Genomic DNA, 18,702 nt, shown 5'->3' with positions numbered 1-18,702 from the left:
AGCTCCTCAGAGGAAGATTTGAAAATATGATCAGCAAGTATGTTGTGGACACAATGCTGAGAGGAAACACAATTTCTAGATAAGAGACTTAAATTGACTTTAAGATTGACTTCAAATCCAAAAGGCTATGACCGCTGAGTTTGGGCCAAATCTAACAAGTGGAAATGAAGAGGGCTCCCTGTAAAATTGTTCACTTGGGTCAGAAATGATTTGCTGGCACAAGTACAGATCAGAGAGGGAGCAAATGGACAAAACAAAATAAAACAAAACAAAACCTTGGGAATTTTCACTGCAAATAAATTAAAGCTAGAGATGAAGAGTGGCTGGAAATGTAACTATTACCACCCACTTCCATGTGCGGTCCTTGAATGCAGAATTTATTCAACTGGAAGTGAAGACCTTGACCGAAGTATCAAGCCTTGAGCTTATTTTCTTCTATATGACCATCTTTCAGAAACAAACGATTTTTTAAAAAACAACAACAAAAAAAAAAAAAGAAAAAGAGAAACAAAAGTCAAAGAAGATTTTGAAAAAAGTAATAACTGACCAATTTGACATTTAAAAACAAATATTTGATGCATATGAGAATTAAACTTTTATAATGCAAAACCATCTCAAGTGTTCTAGGTATAGAAAATTATTTAATGACATCAAAATAGGCAGATGCAATAGTTTTCATCAAATTCACATTTGCAAATATTCTTTTGATACATAATCCCCTGTGTCAGTGCCAGAAAAATGGTGCTAATTTTGGAATAAAATCAGACCTTACTCTGGATTCACAAAATATTTCTCTATAAGAATGAAGAATGAGAGATGAGGAAAAGAAATGTGAGTTGAGAGAACATAAGGAAAGTTTTCTGCAGAACAGAAAGCGAACACATTTCCTGCATCCTGAGCCTCTCTCTTGTTTTGATTTTCTTTGTAAATTTCCCACATTTTAGAATGTAGGTTGATGTAGCCATTAAGGAAAACAGTGTGAAATTAAAAATAGAACTACCGTACAACCCAGCAATCACTCTTCTGGGTATGTACCTGAGAACATGAAGTCACTACCTCATAAAGATATGTGCACTCCCGTGTTCATTGCAGCACTAGTCACAATAGCCAAGACATGGAAACACCTAAATGTTCATCGGCTGACAAATGGATACAGAAAATGTGGTATATACATAATACGGTGGAATATTATTCAGTTTTAAAGAAGAGATCCTGCCATTTGCCATAACATGGGTGAGCCTGGAAAGCATTATGCTAAGTGAAATAAGCCAGGCACAGAAAAATACTGCATGACCTCACTTATATGTGGAATGTATTTTTAAAAATAGGTCAAGTATACAGAATAAAACTGTGGTTACCATGGGGGAAAAGAGGGGTGAAGAGAGCAAATGGGGGAGCATAGGTCAAAGGGAACAAAATTGCAGATGTATAGGATGAACAAGTTTAGAGGTTGTACAACATAAGGACTAAAGTTAATACGATTATATTGAATTAGAGATCTTTGTTAAATAAGTCAATGTCAGTTGCTCTTGTCACCAAAAAAAACTATGTGAGACAATAGATATGTTAATTTGCTTTACTATAGTAACCATTTTATTATCTATATGTATCCCATAACATCATGTTGTAAAACTCAAATATGCACAATACAATTTATTATTTTTTTTAAATCCCACCTTTCATTGAGGCCACCCAAGGATTTCCTTGTAAGCTCAGGGAAGAAAATCAGTTCTGCGGATGTACTGTGAGACAGCCAAGGAGCAGGCCCTAGGGAGGAAGCCTGCCAGTGGACAAGCAGATACAGGTTTCTACAGCTGAAGCATTTACACAGAAACAGGTTGTATGTTTTCTGATCACTTTTAATTTTTGTTTTGAAGGCCCTGAAGAATTAATTAGGTGCCAGGGCCTTTTCTCTGCTATGTCCAGTCCCTGAAAGAACTGAAGCCATGAAGCCACTTAGAACCAGCACATCAACTGTTTCTAGATGATCGGAAACCTCCAGAGCTTTCCGCTTCAGCTCACTGTATGCTTTTAAGCAACGGAGATTTAAAAGTCTTGAGATTATAGAACCATAAAAATACACATTGACGTGTGGTCACATGTAAGGTTTAAGACTGGGAGTGAACCATAAAGGGAATGTTTTGTACCAGTACCAAAATACAAGTTCAATGAATGACGCAGCAGCTCTGAGAGGAAGACAAGGAAAACATCCAACCCGGACTCTCTCACGAGCTTGAGTGTGTGTTCTGGAGCTGAAGGATGCACGGTTGTTAAGCCCCTGTTCTTTTCCGTAAGTTCCTTCTGGGGCCTTCTGTAGCCATATAAAATGCAGCTAGTAAAACAGGTTTCCGTGGGAGGGAGACCTGGGAGTGCCTGAATTTCCTTCTTTTTTTGCTGAACAATTAAGCAACAAAAGCAGTCTGGGAAAATAGAAGACATTTCAGAGCTGGTCATGCATTCAACACATGCCAAGGAAGGGAGGTTTTGTCGCTGTTTGACTCCTAATCCTGTATTTACTTGTTGGCTAAATTGAATTAATTCATTTAGTTTTGCAGAGTGGTAGGCTTACTTCTCTCTGTTAAGTTTCTCTTTTCCTTTCTCAAAAAGAAATGGCAAGCTTATCCTAGAAGGTTGAAGGAAATTTGGCAATCTGTTATTTGGTTAGAAGAAATGACCTTAGTTTAATAAACAAATTATTCAATTAATTCAACATGAAAAATAGTTTAGTACTTACTGTTGGGCAGACCTTGTACTAGGACATGGGATACACCAATGAACAAGACATTCAAAGATGTAGATAAACGAATAGGCAATTAGGGTCAATGGACATGGGGTTAATGCAAGGGAAGGCATTAGGAACACTTGGGTCTTATTCACTTTTGGGGACCTGACAAAGGTTTCTTGCAGAAATCTAATCTGAGATCCAAGGAGTGAGTCAAAGTTCATTCAGTGACTAAAATAATAAGTTTAATTATTTTTCCAGGCAGATGTGCAGAACAGTGGGGTGGGAGGCCTGAATGTGGGTGAGCACTCACTATATATGAAGAACTAAAAGAATACTGAAATGACTGATATATGCACTGGTGAGAGATGGTCAAATAAAGTAGGTAGGAGCCAGATTCCTCAGGTCATTTTTGGTGTTGTTAAGCATTTAGAATATTTTTCTTGCTCTGCCATTATTTTTAATTGACACATAATAACTGTATATATTTATGGGGTATAGTATGTTATTTCCATATATGTATACAATATGTAATGATCAAATCATGGTAATTAGCACGTCCATCACCTCAAACCTTGATCATTTATTTGTGTTGGGAAGCTTCAAAATCTACTCTTCTAGCTATTTGGAAATATATAATTAATTATTTTTAATTACAGACACCTTGTAGTGCTATAGAACACTAGCACTTATTCCTCCTCTCTCACTATACTTTTGTATCTGTTAGCATTTGAATTCTTGCTCCAAGAGCAAAGGGGTAACCACAGGGGAATGAATCACTCAGATTTTGTAATTTCTTTTTTTTTTTTTTTGTATTTTTTTAAATAGAACGCTCTTGCGTTCATTTATTTCACATACATTAAAATGCTCAAACACTGCTGCGTGCACTTTTTAAAAAATTAATTAATTAATTAATTTTTTTATTATACTTTAAGTTCTAGGGTACATGTGCATGACGTTTATATCATGTATAACTCCCCAATGCAATCCCTCCCTCCTCCCCCCTACCCATGATAGGCCCCAGTGTGTGATGTTCCCCTTCCCGAGTCCAAGTGATCTCATTGTTCAGTTCCCACCTATGAGTGAGAACATGCGGTGTTTGGTTTCTCTTCTTGTGATAGTTTGCTAAGAATGATGGTTTCCAGCTGCATCCATGTCCCTACAAAGGACGCAAACTCATCCTTTTTGATGGCTGCATAGTATTCCATGGTGTATATGTGCCACATTTTCTTAATCCAGTCTGTCACAGATGGACATTTGGGTTGATTCCAAGTCTTTGCTATTGTGAATAGTGCCGCAATAAACATACGTGTGCATGTGTCTTTGTAGTAGAGTAATTTATAATCCTTTGGGTATATACCCAGTAGTGGGATGGCTGGGTCGTATGGTACATCTAGTTCTAGATCCTTGAGGAATCGCCATACTGTTTTCCATAATGGTTGAACTAGTTTACAATCCCACCAACAGTGTAAAAGTGTTCCTATTTCTCCACATCCTCTCCAACACCTGTTGTTTCCTGACTTCTTAATGACTGCCATTCTAACTGGTGTGAGATGGTATCTCATTGTGGTTTTGATTTGCATTTCTCTGATGGCGAGTGATGATGAGCATTTTTTCATGTGTCTGTTGGCTGTATGGATGTCTTCTTTTGAGAAATGTCTGTTCATATCCTTTCCCCACTTTTTGATGAGGTTGTTTGTTTTTTTCTTGTATATTTGTTTGAGTTCTTTGTAGATTCTGGATATTAGCCCTTTGTCAGATGAGTAGGTTGCAAAAATTTTCTCCCATTCTGTAGGTTGCCTGTTCACTCTGATGGTAGTTTCTTTAGCTGTGCAAAAGCTCTTTAGTTTAATTAGATCCCATGGGTCAATTTTGGCTTTTGCTGCCGTTGCTTTTGGTGTTTTAGACATGAAGTCCTTGCCCATGCCTATGTCCTGAATGGTACTACCTAGATTTTCTTCTAGGGTTTTTATGGTATTAGATCTAACATTTAAGTCTCTAATCCATCTTGAATTAATTTTCGTATAAGGGGTAAGGAAAGGATCCAGTTTCAGCTTTCTACTTATGGCTAGCCAATTTTCCCAGCACCATTTATTAAATAGGGAATCCTTTCCCCATTTCTTGTTTTTGTCAGGTTTGTCAAAGATCAGATGGCTGTAGATGTGTGGTATTATTTCTGAGGACTCTGTTCTGTTCCATTGGTCTATATCTCTGTTGTGGTACCAGTACCATGCTGTTTTGGTTACTGTAGCCTTGTAGTATAGTTTGAAGTCAGGTAGCATGACGCCTCCAGCTTTGTCCTTTTGACTTAGGATTGTCTTGGCAATGCGGGCTCTTTTTTGGTTCCATATGAACTTTAAAGCCGTTTTTTTTCCAATTCTGTGAAGAAAGTCATTGGTAGCTTGATGGGGATGGCATTGAATCTATAAATCACCTTGGGCAGTATGGCCATTTTCACGATATTGATTCTTCCTATCCATGAGCATGGTATGTTCTTCCATTTGTTTGTGTCCTCTTTGATTTCACTGAGCAGTGGTTTGTAGTTCTCCTTGAAGAGGTCCTTTACATCCCTTGTAAGCTGGATTCCTAGGTATTTTATTCTCTTTGAAGCAATTGTGAATGGAAGTTCATTCCTGATTTGGCTCTCTGCTTGTCTGTTACTGGTGTATAAGAATGCTTGTGATTTTTGCACATTAATTTTGTATCCTGAGACTTTGCTGAAGTTGCTTATCAGCTTAAGGAGATTTTGGGCTGAGACAATGGGGTTTTCTAAATATACAATCATGTCAGCTGCAAACAGGACAATTTGACTTCTTCTTTTCCTAACTGGATACCCTTGATTTCTTTCTCTTGCCTGATTGCCCTAGCCAGAACTTCCAACACTATGTTGAATAGGAGTGGTGAGAGAGGGCATCCCTGTCTTGTGCCAGTTTTCAAAGGGAATTTTTCCAGTTTTTGCCCATTCAGTATGATATTAGCTGTGGGTTTGTCATAAATAGCTCTTATTATTTTGAGGTACGTTCCATCAATACCGAATTTATTGAGCGTTTTTAGCATAAAGGGCTGTTGAATTTTGTCAAAAGCCTTTTCTGCATCTATTGAGATAATCATGTGGTTCTTGTCTTTGGTTCTGTTTATATGCTGGATTACGTTTATTGATTTGCGAATGTTGAACCAGCCTTGCATCCCAGGGATGAAGCCCACTTGATCATGGTGGATAAGCTTTTTGATGTGCTGCTGAATCCGGTTTGCCAGTATTTGATTGAGGATTTTTGCATCGATGTTCATCAGGGATATTGGTCTAAAATTCTCTTTTTTTGTTGTGTCTCTGCCAGGCTTTGGTATCAGGATGATGTTGGCCTCATAAAATGAGTTAGGGAGGATTCCCTCTTTTTCTATTGATTGGAATAGTTTCAGAAGGAATGGTACCAGCTCCTCCTTGTACCTCTGGTAGAATTCAGCTGTGAATCCATCTGGTCCTGGACTTTTTTTGGTGGGTAGGCTATTAATTATTGCCTCAATTTCAGAGCCTGCTATTGGTCTATTCAGGGATTCAACTTCTTCCTGGTTTAGTCTTGGGAGAGTGTAAGTGTCCAGGAAATTATCCATTTCTTCTAGATTTTCTAGTTGATTTGCATAGAGGCATTTACAGTATTCTCTGATGGTTGTATTTCTGTGGGGTCGGTGGTGATATCCCCTTTATCATTTTTTATTGCGTCTATTTGATTCCTCTCTCTTTTCTTCTTTATTAGTCTGGCTAGCGGTCTGTCAATTTTGTTGATCTTTTCAAAAAACCAACTCCTGGATTCATTGATTTTTTGGAGGGTTTTTTGTGTCTCTATCTCCTTCAGTTCTGCTCTGATCTTAGTTATTTCTTGCCTTCTGCTAGCTTTTGAATGTGTTTGCTCTTGCCTCTCTAGTTCTTTTAATTGTGATGTTAGAGTGTCAATTTTAGATCTTTCCAGCTTTCTCTTGTGGGCATTTAGTGCTATAAATTTCCCTCTACACACTGCTTTAACTGTGTCCCAGAGATTCTAGTATGTTGTATCTTTGTTCTCATTGGTTTCAAAGAACATCTTTATTTCTGCTTTCATTTCGTTATGTACCCAGTAGTCATTCAGGAGCAGGTTGTTCAGTTTCCATGTAGTTGAGCGGTTTGGATTGAGTTTCTTAGTCCTGAGTTCTAGTTTGATTGCACTGTGGTCTGAGAGACAGTTTGTTATAATTTCTGTTCTTGTACATTTGCTGAGGAGTGCTTTACTTCCAATTATGTGGTCAATTTTGGAATAAGTGCGATGTGGTGCTGAGAAGAATGTATATTCTGTTGATTTGGGGTGGAGAGTTCTATAGATGTCTATTAGGTCCGCTTGGTGCAGAGATGAGTTCAATTCCTGGATATCCTTGTTAACTTTCTGTCTCGTTGATCTGTCTAATGTTGACAGTGGAGTGTTGAAGTCTCCCATTATTATTGTATGGGAGTCTAAGTCTCTTTGTAGGTCTCTAAGGACTTGCTTTATGAATCTGGGTGCTCCTGTATTGGGTGCATAGATATTTAGGAGAGTTAGCTCTTCCTGTTGAATTGATCCCTTTACCATTATGTAATGGCCTTCTTTGTCTCTTTTGATCTTTGATGGTTTAAAGTCTGTTTTATCAGAGACTAGGATTGCAACCCCTGCTTTTTTTTGTTCTCCATTTGCTTGGTAGATCTTCCTCCATCCGTTTATTTTGAGCCTATGTATGTCTCTGCATGTGAGATGGGTCTCCTGAATACAGCAGACTGATGGGTCTTGACTCTTGATCCAGTTTGCCAGTCTGTGTCTTTTAATTGGAGCATTTAGTCCATTAACATTTAAGGTTAATATTGTTATGTGTGAACTTGATCCTGTCATTATGATATTAACTGGTTATTTTGCTCGTTAGTTGATGCAGTTTCTTCCTAGCCTCGATGGTCTTTACATTTTGGCATGTTTTTGCAATGGCTGGTACCGGTTGTTCCTTTCCACGTTTAGGGCTTCCTTCAGGGTCTCTTGTAAGGCAGGCCTGGTGGTGACAAAATCTCTAAGCATTTGCTTATCTGTAAAGGATTTTATTTCTCCTTCACTGATGAAGCTTAGTTTGGCTGGATATGAAATTCTGGGTTGAAAATTCTTTTCTTTAAGAACGTTGAATATTGGCCCCCACTCTCTTCTGGCTTGTAGAGTTTCTGCCGAGAGGTCTGCTGTTAGTCTGATGGGCTTCCCTTTGTGGGTAACCCGACCTTTCTCTCTGGCTGCCCTTAAGATTTTTTCCTTCATTTCAACTTTGGTGAATCTGGCAATTATGTGTCTTGGAGTTGCTCTTCTGGAGGAGTATCTTTGTGGCGTTCTCTGTATTTCCTGAATTTGAATGTTGGCCTGCCCTACTAGGTTGGGGAAGTTCTCCTGGATGATATCCTGAAGAGTGTTTTCCAACTTGGTTCCATTTTCCCCCTCACTTTCAGGCACCCCAATCAGACGTAGATTTGGTCTTTTTACATAATTCCATACTTCTTGCAGGCTTTGTTCATTTCTTTTTCTTCTTTTTTCTTTTGGTTTCTCTTCTCGCTTCATTTCATTCATTTGATCCTCAATCGCTGATACTCTTTCTTCCAGTTGATGAAGTTGGTTACTGAAGCTTGTGCATTTGTCACGTATTTCTCATGTCATGGTTTTCATCTCTGTCATTTCGTTTATGATCTTCTCTGCATTAATTAGTCTAGCTGTCAATTCTTCCACTCTTTTTTCAAGATTTTTAGTTTCTTTGCGCTGGGTACGTAATTTCTCCTTTAGCTCTGAGAGGTTTGATGGACTGAAGCCTTCTTCTCTCATCTCGTCAAAGTCATTCTCTGACCAGCTTTGATCCGTTGCTGGTGATGGGCTGTGCTCCCTTGCAGGGGGAGATGCGATCTTATTTTTTGAATTTCCAGCTTTTCTGCCCTGCTTCTTCCCCATCTTTGTGGTTTTATCTGTCTCTGGTCTTTGATGATGGTGACGTACTGATGGGATTTTGGTATAGGTGTCCTTCCTGTTTGATAGTTTTCCGTCTGACAGTCAGAAGGACTGTCTGTTGGTCTGTTGGAGATTGCTTGAGGTCCACTCCAGACCCTGTTTGCCTGGGTATCAGCAGCAGAGGTTGCTGAAGATAGAATATTGCTGAACAGCGAGTGTACCTGTCTGATTCTTTCTTTGGAAGTTTCCTCTCAGGGGTGACTCCACCCTGTGAGGTGTAGGGTGTCAGACTTCCCCTAGTGGGGGATGTCTCCCAGCTAGGCTACTCAGGGGTCAGGGACCCACCTGAGCAGGCAGTCTGTCCGTTCTCAGATCTCAACCTCCGTGTTAGGAGATCCACAGCTCTCCCCAAAGCTGTCAGACAGAGTCATTCGCGTCTGCACCGGCCCCCGCTCTTTCCCCTATTGGACTGCAGCTGTGCGCTGTCCGCAGAGGTAGAGTCTACAGAGACAGGCAGGCTTCCTTGAGCTGCTGTGAGCTCCACCCAGTTCGAGCTTCCCAGAGGCTTTGTTTACCTACTTAAGCCTAGATTTTGTAATTTCTCTTTGTCTACATTGTAGAAAATGGTTTGGAGGTAGGTAAGACCAGAGAACAGAGCAAGGGGAGGATGAAAGGTGAAAGAAGACGGCGCTCTTCCTATCTTGGTGGCCTTGGGGCTGAGTGGTAGTGTTGAGTTTGTCCTTCGCCTGGTGTCAACAATCACTATCCCAACCACATTTATCCCAATGATACCCCAATGGGCTGTACGGACCCATTATGCTTCTGTCAACTATGAAATATCTAGACCTTTTCAAGTGTCTGTTTCTTTTCCTTAAACCATATCCATTTGGAGGTTAATACGTTGTTGGATAAAATAATTAAACTTAGTTCCAAGTACAGAATGAAAGGGAACTTATTTGTTCTATCATGTTGGGACTGGAGAAATAATTTGATGTCTGTTTCATCCTCACCTTTTGAGTTAGTCTTTGCCCCAGAATCTGAGAGAGTTGTCTCAAAGGAAATCTACAAAAATATTTGTGGATTTAGAAACACTAAAGGGAAGAGAACATTGTTCTGCAGTTCATGTTCCTGACATTTCAGAAGCTCAGGATCCCAGGCTCTCAGGTTACAAAAGGTCTTTTTTCTTCTAAACACGTTCCCTTAAGGTGTCAATGTTTGATAATGTGTCCAATAAACATTAATGCTTCAAACAAGCACAAACACCCTTTTGGACACAGGAACAAAGCTGGAACTGTGGGACCTTAAGCATCAGCAGGCATGGGTGTGTTTTGGAGAGGGAAAAGTCCTCCTCAGATCACATGGGTTTCTGGGTAGAGAGGGAGAGCTGGATTTATCCTGAGTCTTGTGAATTATCTGCTGTGTGGCTGAGTTTTGTGGGAATTAAGCCAAAATCAAAATAAATAACGCATGTAAGTGTTTAGCACAGTCCTTGGTATATGGTGGGCATCCAGTAAGTATTGGCTATTATTAAGAGCTATGGAGTCTGGGCCACATGCTAAAGGACATTCAGCAGTGAAACTGTTTTGGGTTGCTGTAGGGGGTAGGGATGTATGTTGCATGGGAACAGTCAGGGAGGGAGGTCCATTTTCAGCATCACCCCAGGGTCAGGTGGCATGACACAGACACAAGGACCGACAGAGAGAGAGAGAGAGAGAGAGAGAGAGGCAGAGAATGAGCCCCTCCTGTTATTGTCCTAAACCCACATTCACTGAGGGCAGCCCCTACTCCTCTACTGCAGTAAAGGTTCTCCTGTGAAGCCAGATATGCAGCAGCCCTCCCTCCAGCACCTTGCTTTCCCAGGATCTGTTTCTTGCTGGGCATGCCACAGATTCCCAGAGCATTTTATAAATTACAAAAAGCTATGCAATGGCAAAGTATTACTATTACTGTGTATCCAACTGGTGATGTTATCCCTGTAGACAGGATATGTTGGGGACACCCCGGGTCTCTTCCTCCCCACTCCTTCCCATTTTGAAGTACATATTTATGTTTATCAATTGTTACTATATCTAGAGTCCAGTCTTCTCCTATTTCTCCTACTTGTTCCTTGCCAACATCCCAAATTTCATTAAGGCTCTCCTGGGAGACCCAAAAAGTGGTGGGAAGAAAATGCAATTCTGAAGTGCAAATGTGGGATGATGGGAAATCAGGAATCTGTTATAGAATTTTAATTTAAATACACCGTTGGCATTAAATGCACCAATGGCGAGGGGCTGAGTCATTGAGCACTAGAATTCCACATGCGTTTGATAATGATGGTTTCTAGTGGGTAATTACGTGGCTGTGACCCCCATGTTTTTCTTGGAGTCTTTGTGATACTCCTTCAATTTGCTCTTCCTGTACTCAATTCTTGTTTTTCATTCTTGTCATTGAATATTTTGGGTATATGGGACAAAAATAAGAATGCAAGCAGGCACCGACCAGCATGACAAAGATGAAATAGATGGAAGATGCTTACTGTTGGCAAGGATGTGGGACAACTGGAACTCACATGCACTGCTGGTGGGAGTATACACTGACCAAACCTTTTCGGAAAAATGATTGCTAGTATCTACTAAAGCTGAAAGTAGCTATGCTATTGTTCAGCAAGTCCACTTGTAGGTGTGTACTTAACAGAACGCAGAAAACAGTCACCAAAAGACATGTAGTAGAATGTTCAAACTCTTCAGAACTGGAATTACTTTAATGCCCATCAGCAATAGATTGGATAAATAAATTCTGGCATGTTTGCAAAAATGGGATGCTATATAGCATTGAGAGTGCATGATATAATTCTAAATTACATGCATCAATATAGATGAATCTTATTTATAAACGTAAATGTTGAGCAAAAGAAGCCAGATGCATGCACAAAAATACACACTCTATGACTGTAGTTTGTATAACAAACACCACTGATTTGTGCTATTAGAAGTCAGGATAGCAGGTCGAATGTGGTGGCTCACACCTGTAATCCCAACACTTTGGGAGGCTGAGTTGTGCAGATTGCTTGAGGCCAGGAGTTTGAGAGCAGCCTGGCCAGCTTGACAAAACTCCATCTCTACTAAAAATACAAAAATTAGTTGGGTGTGGTGGCAGATGCCTGTAACCCCAGCTACTTGGGAGGTTAAGGCACATGAATCGCTTGAATCTGGGAGGTGCAGTTTGCAGTGGGCAGAGATGGCACCCCTGTACTTCAGCCTGGGCGATAGAGCAAGGCAGCATCTCAAAACAAACAAACAACTAACCAACCAAAAGAAGTCAGGATAGTAATTAGTATTAGTGACCAGAAGAAAGCATTACTGGGGACTTCTTGGATGCTAGTCAGGTTCTGTTTCTTAGTCTGGGTGCTGGTTGTAGGATTGTGTTCAGTTTGTGAAAGTTCATTGGACTGTATGCTTAAGGGTATTTTCTGTATACTGTATTTTAATAAAAAGTTTTTTTTCAGTTGGCAAAATTAAATAAATTATTTCTGCCATCTTTGCAGCGCTGGACACCATTAGTAATTTTTATGGAACAAAGCTAGCCTGCAGAACCAACCAGCTACAGACAATTCCTCTAGTCCTTAAATTTATACATTTCATACAGAAAATAGCACTTTCCCATCATTATTTCAGAATGGGTTAATCAATATCTTCATCTAAAAGATGAAGCCAGAAATGTCAGCTATACAGAGCTGTTGCAAATATTAACTAGCATCTTGTATATAGATATAGTTCCTGGCACTGGCAGGTATTCGGTATGGTGGCAATGCTGAACCCCTGATTCCACTTGGAATAGAAGTCAGGATAGCAGCGTTCTGTGCCAGACATTGCTCATAAGCTCAAGATATGCTTTATAAGTAATCTTGTTTTATCCTATATCAACCCAACGGGGTAAAAATTATTTCCATCATTACCCAGATAAGGTGACTGAGGTTCAGAGAGCCAGATGGGCAAGGTCACAGAGCTGGAGGAGGCCCACTGATATCTGAACACAGGACTCTTCCAAAGTTCATTCCACAGGAACACGCCGCCTCCCAATTAGGTAGAAAACTACCCGAATTGTACTTTAATTTCTCTAAACATAGTGGTTTCCTTCTGAGGTAGAAATCATCTGCTCAGCTGGTTTCGGAGTACCATTTTCCTTGTTGAGTTGACTTAGTGGTAAAAGAAGTTTTGAATGAAGTGGGCAGAGAGATCCGGAGAACAGCAGGGAAGTCTCCAAGGACCTAGTGATTTTGGGCTGTCACTGTGGGAGTTGTTATGCTTTGCAGTAATTGCATATTGGATATATAATTCTAATTTTCATGGAGTGGGCTGCCCAGACCCTCCAACTTTTAGTGCTTGTTGATGTAGTTTTATACATTTTATCAGTTTAACAACTAAAACACACTTTCCTCTTGGTCAAGAGTTTCCCAGGAGTATACTAGCAAAAGTGGGAGATGCAAATTTGCGAATATCCACTTTTGCCTCCACTGAAAGGAAAATAATAAAAAGTCCAGGTACTGGCCAAAAATAACTTTCACTAAAGCAGACCCAGAAGCCCAGCCCTGGTCCTTGCAACCAAGATATGATGTGGTCTGCCCTCTTTGCAAGTTGAGCTGTGCCAACATCTGTTGGCCTGTTGCCTCTGACAGCTACATAGAGAAAGACATGGGAAAGAGATGTGGCAGAAGAACCAGTATATGTGGTACCAAGCATCATTGTAGATATCTGCAAGTTGTATACCATGATTTAATTTAGAAAGAAAAATTGAGGTCACAGAAGGTAAGAAACTTGCTTAATGCCACAGAGATGTTAAATGGCAGAATCAAAGTGTGGGCCTATCGCAAGAATTGGCAAACGTTTTCTGTAAAGGGGCAGATAGTAAATATTTCAGCTTTGTGCGTCACATGGTCTTTGTTGCAATTACTAGTCTCTTCTGTTGTAGTGTGAAAGCAGCCACAGGTAATATAGAGGCAAGCAGTTGTGGTTGCATTCTAATAAAACTATTTATGAACACTGAAATTTCAAATTTCATGTAATTTTTGTGTCTTAAAATATTATACTTAAAATTATATTTAACTCTTTAAAAATGTAAAGACCATTTTTAGCTTACAGGTATACAGAAACAGGTGGTAAGACATATTTGGATCATAGGCCATAGTTTAGCTGACCCTTTGTTTTATCTGATTTGAAAGCTCATGCAAGCTGTTTTGACTTAGCAGGTTGTTTAATCTAAAGTTCTTTGGAATAAAAACCTCCCTGCCAAGTAGGACTTGGCTTTATGCTTAACATGCTTTGACTGTTGAAAAGAGACCTTTGGCACACATTGAAGGGATGGTGAGTATATATTTGTTTGTGTTTGTGTGTGTGAGAGAGAGGGGATAGAAGGAGAGAGGGAAAGAAAGAGGGAGGGGAGAGAGAGAGAGAGAGAAAGGAGGGAGGCACAAAGAACAGACAACAAAAAGAATTAACTCAATTTTTTCTCTTATACCAACAAACAGACTTTGGTGATACTGACTTTTCTATTTTCAGAATCTAAGATGTCTTGCTGTTTTCTAAAATAAAAGTGAATTAATGTCAACATTAAAATTTTTTATCAAATTGGAAGAATTTTGTCATCTGCTTGACATTTGGTAAATGAAATTCAATGGTGCCTAATTAAATATTGTAAATGTTAACACTGAATCAAGAGTAGTCTCAGGGAGGTTTGCAAATGGTATCGACTGAGGTTTGTAGATAGTATTGACTGAGGTCCTCCATGTTGTCTCTGCTTCATTAGGTGATGGAGATGCCAATCCATGGAACCAGGTGGCACAGCTATGTTGGTAGCTATACCAGAGGCTTCTTGGCAAAGATTCCTCCAGGGAAGGAAGGTACCATCAGAGAACCGTGCATGAAGACAGGGAAGAAACGATTGGAATCATGAGACATTAAACTGGAAGGAAGCCTTCGGCAAACTTAACTCATGAGAAAACAGACACCCAAATGTTACCAAGTTAGTACCAAAACCAAGGCTGGTATTTGCATAAATGTGCTTTTCTTTTTTTTTTTTGAGACGGAGTCTCACTCTGTCGCCCAAACTGGAGTGCAGTGGCCGGATCTCAGCTCACTGCAAGCTCCGCCTCCCGGGTTCACGCCATTCTCCTGCCTCAGCCTCCAGAGTAGCTGGGACTATAGGTGCCCGCCACCTCGCCCGGCTAGTTTTTTGTACTTTTTAGTAGAGATGGGGTTTCACCGTGTTAGCCAGGATGGTCTCGATCTCCTGACCTTGTGATCCGCCCGCCTCGGCCTTCCAAAGTGCTGGGATTACAGGCTTGAGCCACCGCACCCGGCCATAAATGTGCTTTTCTATCTAGTATCAAGGCCTTCTTAATATTGTTAATAGGCCTTAAGCTTGGTTTGTCTACATAGAAATCAAAATAACAATTTCAACCCACGAAAGAAGTAAAAGAAGTCCCAAACAGTTCTGATTTCCTCCAATGTGACTATTTCTGATATATTACAAAATAACAAAAATCAAATTCAAAGAATGAACTTTTTGCCCCTATTTTGCTAATAATGGTTTAAGTAAATGGATGGTCTTTCTAGTCTTTCCCAAAGGCCCCTAGATTAATTGTTAGTGACATTACTAGGAAACTCCCATGAAATCTTGTAGGTCCATGGAAACCATGCATCAGACTCTTAACATTTTGTGCAGATCACATGCTATCATGTGAAAATGTTCTGTTCCAAGGTCCCCTGGAACTTGGGATGCATTTTTCCTAGAGAACAATGTTCCAAGCAAAGATCCATTGGATTCTCCAAGTGGCTGACTGCAACGACTGTGCTCAGAAGCTGCTGAGGCTTAAACTTTCAGCCCTTCGAGAGGCAGCTCGAGAGACTGGGAAACTGGAAGAGGCTCTGCTATATCCTGTACTGCTTTTGGGAGATCTTGGCAGCCCTTGCGTAGAGAGCGGGAGGAGGATTGGTGGGTGTGGGGGTTTGGTGGGGAAGCTAAGGTCCTCCTTTGGAAACAACGGAGGAAGGCTCTATGTTAAAGGGGAAAGGAGGAGACAGGAAACCTCCATTAAATTGTTTATAAGTTGAATTGTTTCTAAAGCCGGAACTGACAACTGTGTTTTTACAAAGTAGAAAAGGATGCAACGAGTTCCACAGTCCTCATTCAGGCATATACAGTGCTTAAGAAGATCAGAGTGCAGTTTTCTTTGGGCAGGTAGGTTTCAAAAAAAAAAAATTGAGTGTTGACACAGTGTATAAATTCTTCCAATTTGAAAATTATTGAGGGTTACTACTGATGCCATTTGAACAGTACCATAACATTCATGGATTGTGGAATGGCGCAAATCGCTGCCTAAGCAAGCAATTATTTTGTTTTTGCTTCTGCAGTTAGACAAGGAAGAATGTTTTGCATTCTATCAGCTGGGCTTTTATTGTTTTTTCATGTTAGGATGAATGTTCTTTGAGAGGTGGGGTCTTGTTTGAGGAAATGTCAAGTTGTCCAGTTTAGATTTATTGGTGATTGTGGCAGGTGCTAAATGTTTCAAGAAGTTGGTGTATGCACTTTTTTCTTCTCCCCTGGCAGACTTTCCTGGAATCAGGATATGTTCTCCACAGGAAGAAAGCAAATGTGCTATACTTGAAATTCAGTGTATGACAGAAAAACCTAAAGAAGACTTATAGTAGATGAATTTACATCATCTGAAAGGTATTTTATGCACCAATTTCCAAAGTTAGGGAAGGCCACTAATCAAGAGACTGCCACTTAAGACACAGGCATTGTCTATGGCGTCTGGGTGGGCCAAAGAGGCAAGATTTGTGGGAATATCATGAGAGTTGCTGTCTCTAAAATATTTGCTCTCCAATGTCCAGAAATTCCCGCCTTTGGAATAGTCCTTGGAGAGACAATTTTCTCCAACTTAGCCCCCCTTTTCTACTATGCATCCTCACGAGCAGGTCAAATTCAATGTGAACTTTTGGCAGGGAATCCTTTGGAGGTTTATGTTTTATCTTAAAAATTGGTAGGAACTTTGCGTCTTTCCCATCATACATTCATGTTTTATGTAACATAAAATTATCACCCCTCTGCAAATCTTTGAGTGGAAATGAAGCTTCAGGAGGATGGACCATATCTCTTCCACAGTCCTGGCCACTCTGCAGAATACTCTCTTGGCTTTTCAGGAGCAGGGGGATCCTACTTTGAGAAACAAGGACTTCAGTCATTGTTCAATTGGTAGTCTGGTCATTGTCCTTTGAAAATGTACACTTTGGGAGGCCGAGACGGGCGGATCACGAGGTCAGGAGATCGAGACCATCCTGGCTAACATGGTGAAACCCCGTCTCTACTAAAAATACAAAAAACTAGCCGGGCGAGGTGGCGGGCGCCTGTAGTCCCAGCTACTTGGGAGGCTGAGGCAGGAGAATGGCGTGAACCCGGGAGGCGGAGCTTGCAGTGAGCCGAGATTGCGCCACTGCACTCCAGCCTGGGCGACAGAGCGAGACTCCGCCTCAAAAAAAAAAAAAAAAAAAAAAGAAAATGTACAAATCCTCTCCTGGAACAGTAATACATGAATTTATTTTTACATTAAAAGGAGGCACTTTATCAAAGGAGTACATTGTCATTTTGGAAAACAATATTCTGGACTTGGAAAGATTGTAAACTAGAAAATCTTTGGTGATGAAAAAGGGCAAGATTTGAAAGTGTGGGATACTGTGCCGACAGGGTAACCTTACTTGAGGATGTGGGGAATCTGGGCTGAAGGGGAAGGATTTGGGTGGGGCTGGAGGAGAAGCAGATTCAGAGAAAAAGGAAGGAGGTGTAAGCCACAAGGTTTGCCCAAGGTTTTCTTAATGGCTTTCCATTCTCCCAAATCTATTTCCAATCTCGGTTTCAGTCCTCAGCTCTATCTCCATCTCCTCTGTCCAAGTGGCAGCATCTCCAGCTTGGAGAATCAAGTTCACATGTCCAAAATGCCAACTCACCTGTGAGAAATTTTGCCTACTCCTTATCATGCAGCATTTCTGTCTGCTCATTCCTGTGTGGCTTCATCCCTCATGCTGCCAACTATCTGTCTCCCTGTTCCAGCAAGAAACTGGGGAGTCTTTGTCTTTTCCTTCTTCCCAACCTCCCATGCACATGTTTAGTTGATCATGAAATCTGACCAGGCTTAATGTAACCTTTGAAACATTCTTTCATTCTCTGTAGAAATTACAGTTCCTGCAGGAAACTGAGCACTCAAAGGGCTGAAAGGTGGAGAGTTTAATGAACAGTTGGCTTCCAGAGTAGGGAGGAGGAAGCTAAGTAACAGTGGCAAGGTTGGATGCAGTGGCTGACATCTGTAATTCCAGTACTTTGGGAGGCCAAGGAGGCCAGATTACCTGAGTTCAGGAGTTCAAGACCAGCCTGACCAACATGGTGAAACCCTGTCTCTACTAAAAATACAAAAATTAGCCCGTTTGGTGGTGGGCACCTGTAATCCCAGCTACTCGGGAGGCTGAGGCAGGAGAATCACTTGAACCCAGGAGGCAGAGGTTGCAGTGAGCCAAGATCAAGATGCTGCACTCCAGCCTGGATGACAGAGTGAGACTCCATCTCAAAACAAACAAACAAAAAAACAAAACAGTTGCAAAAGACCCAAAGGCAGCTGCAGGATGCCTTTACCATCCTTAGGAAAATAAGATGCAAGGGGCGGCAGTGGGAATTCCCAAAAGTACCTGATCTCTAAGCTTGAAGCTGTGGAAGAAGGGCCACCTGATGGAGCTAAAACAGGGGATGCAGCTGCTGCCAGGGCTCTGGAAAGGTAGGGGCAGTGAGGGACGAAAGCCAGGGAGACAATCGCCACCATCATTTGCTCTCCCTCTTCTCATCCTCTGATCTCCTGCCAGTGCTTCCAGTTGGCAAAGGCCAACCAAAAATCACAGGGCAAAGGTGTTTGGTGCTGTAGGCCACAGATGAGAGGCAGGCTCCTGGGATACAAAGAGTGCAGAGAGGGGAGCAAAAGGGATCTGGTAG

The 18,702-nt window shown here is 40.9% G+C and overlaps 1 long non-coding RNA gene across 1 annotated transcript; it reads left to right on the top strand.

Moving 5' to 3' along the window:
* Positions 1-2,208: 2,208 nt before the first annotated feature.
* LOC117068458 lies at positions 2,209-14,827 on the top strand. The gene is made up of 3 exons (XR_004431139.1): positions 2,209-2,290; positions 13,916-14,030; positions 14,473-14,827. It is a non-coding gene; the product is annotated as an uncharacterized LOC117068458 (long non-coding RNA).
* The last annotated feature ends 3,875 nt before the right edge of the window (positions 14,828-18,702 follow it).

Source organism: Trachypithecus francoisi, unplaced genomic scaffold, assembly GCF_009764315.1.
Source record: "Trachypithecus francoisi isolate TF-2019V2 unplaced genomic scaffold, Tfra_2.0 Lachesis_group21, whole genome shotgun sequence".
Lineage (NCBI taxonomy): Eukaryota > Metazoa > Chordata > Mammalia > Primates > Cercopithecidae > Trachypithecus > Trachypithecus francoisi.
Note: the sequence above shows the minus strand (reverse complement) of the source record. Positions and strands in the feature narration are given on the sequence as shown.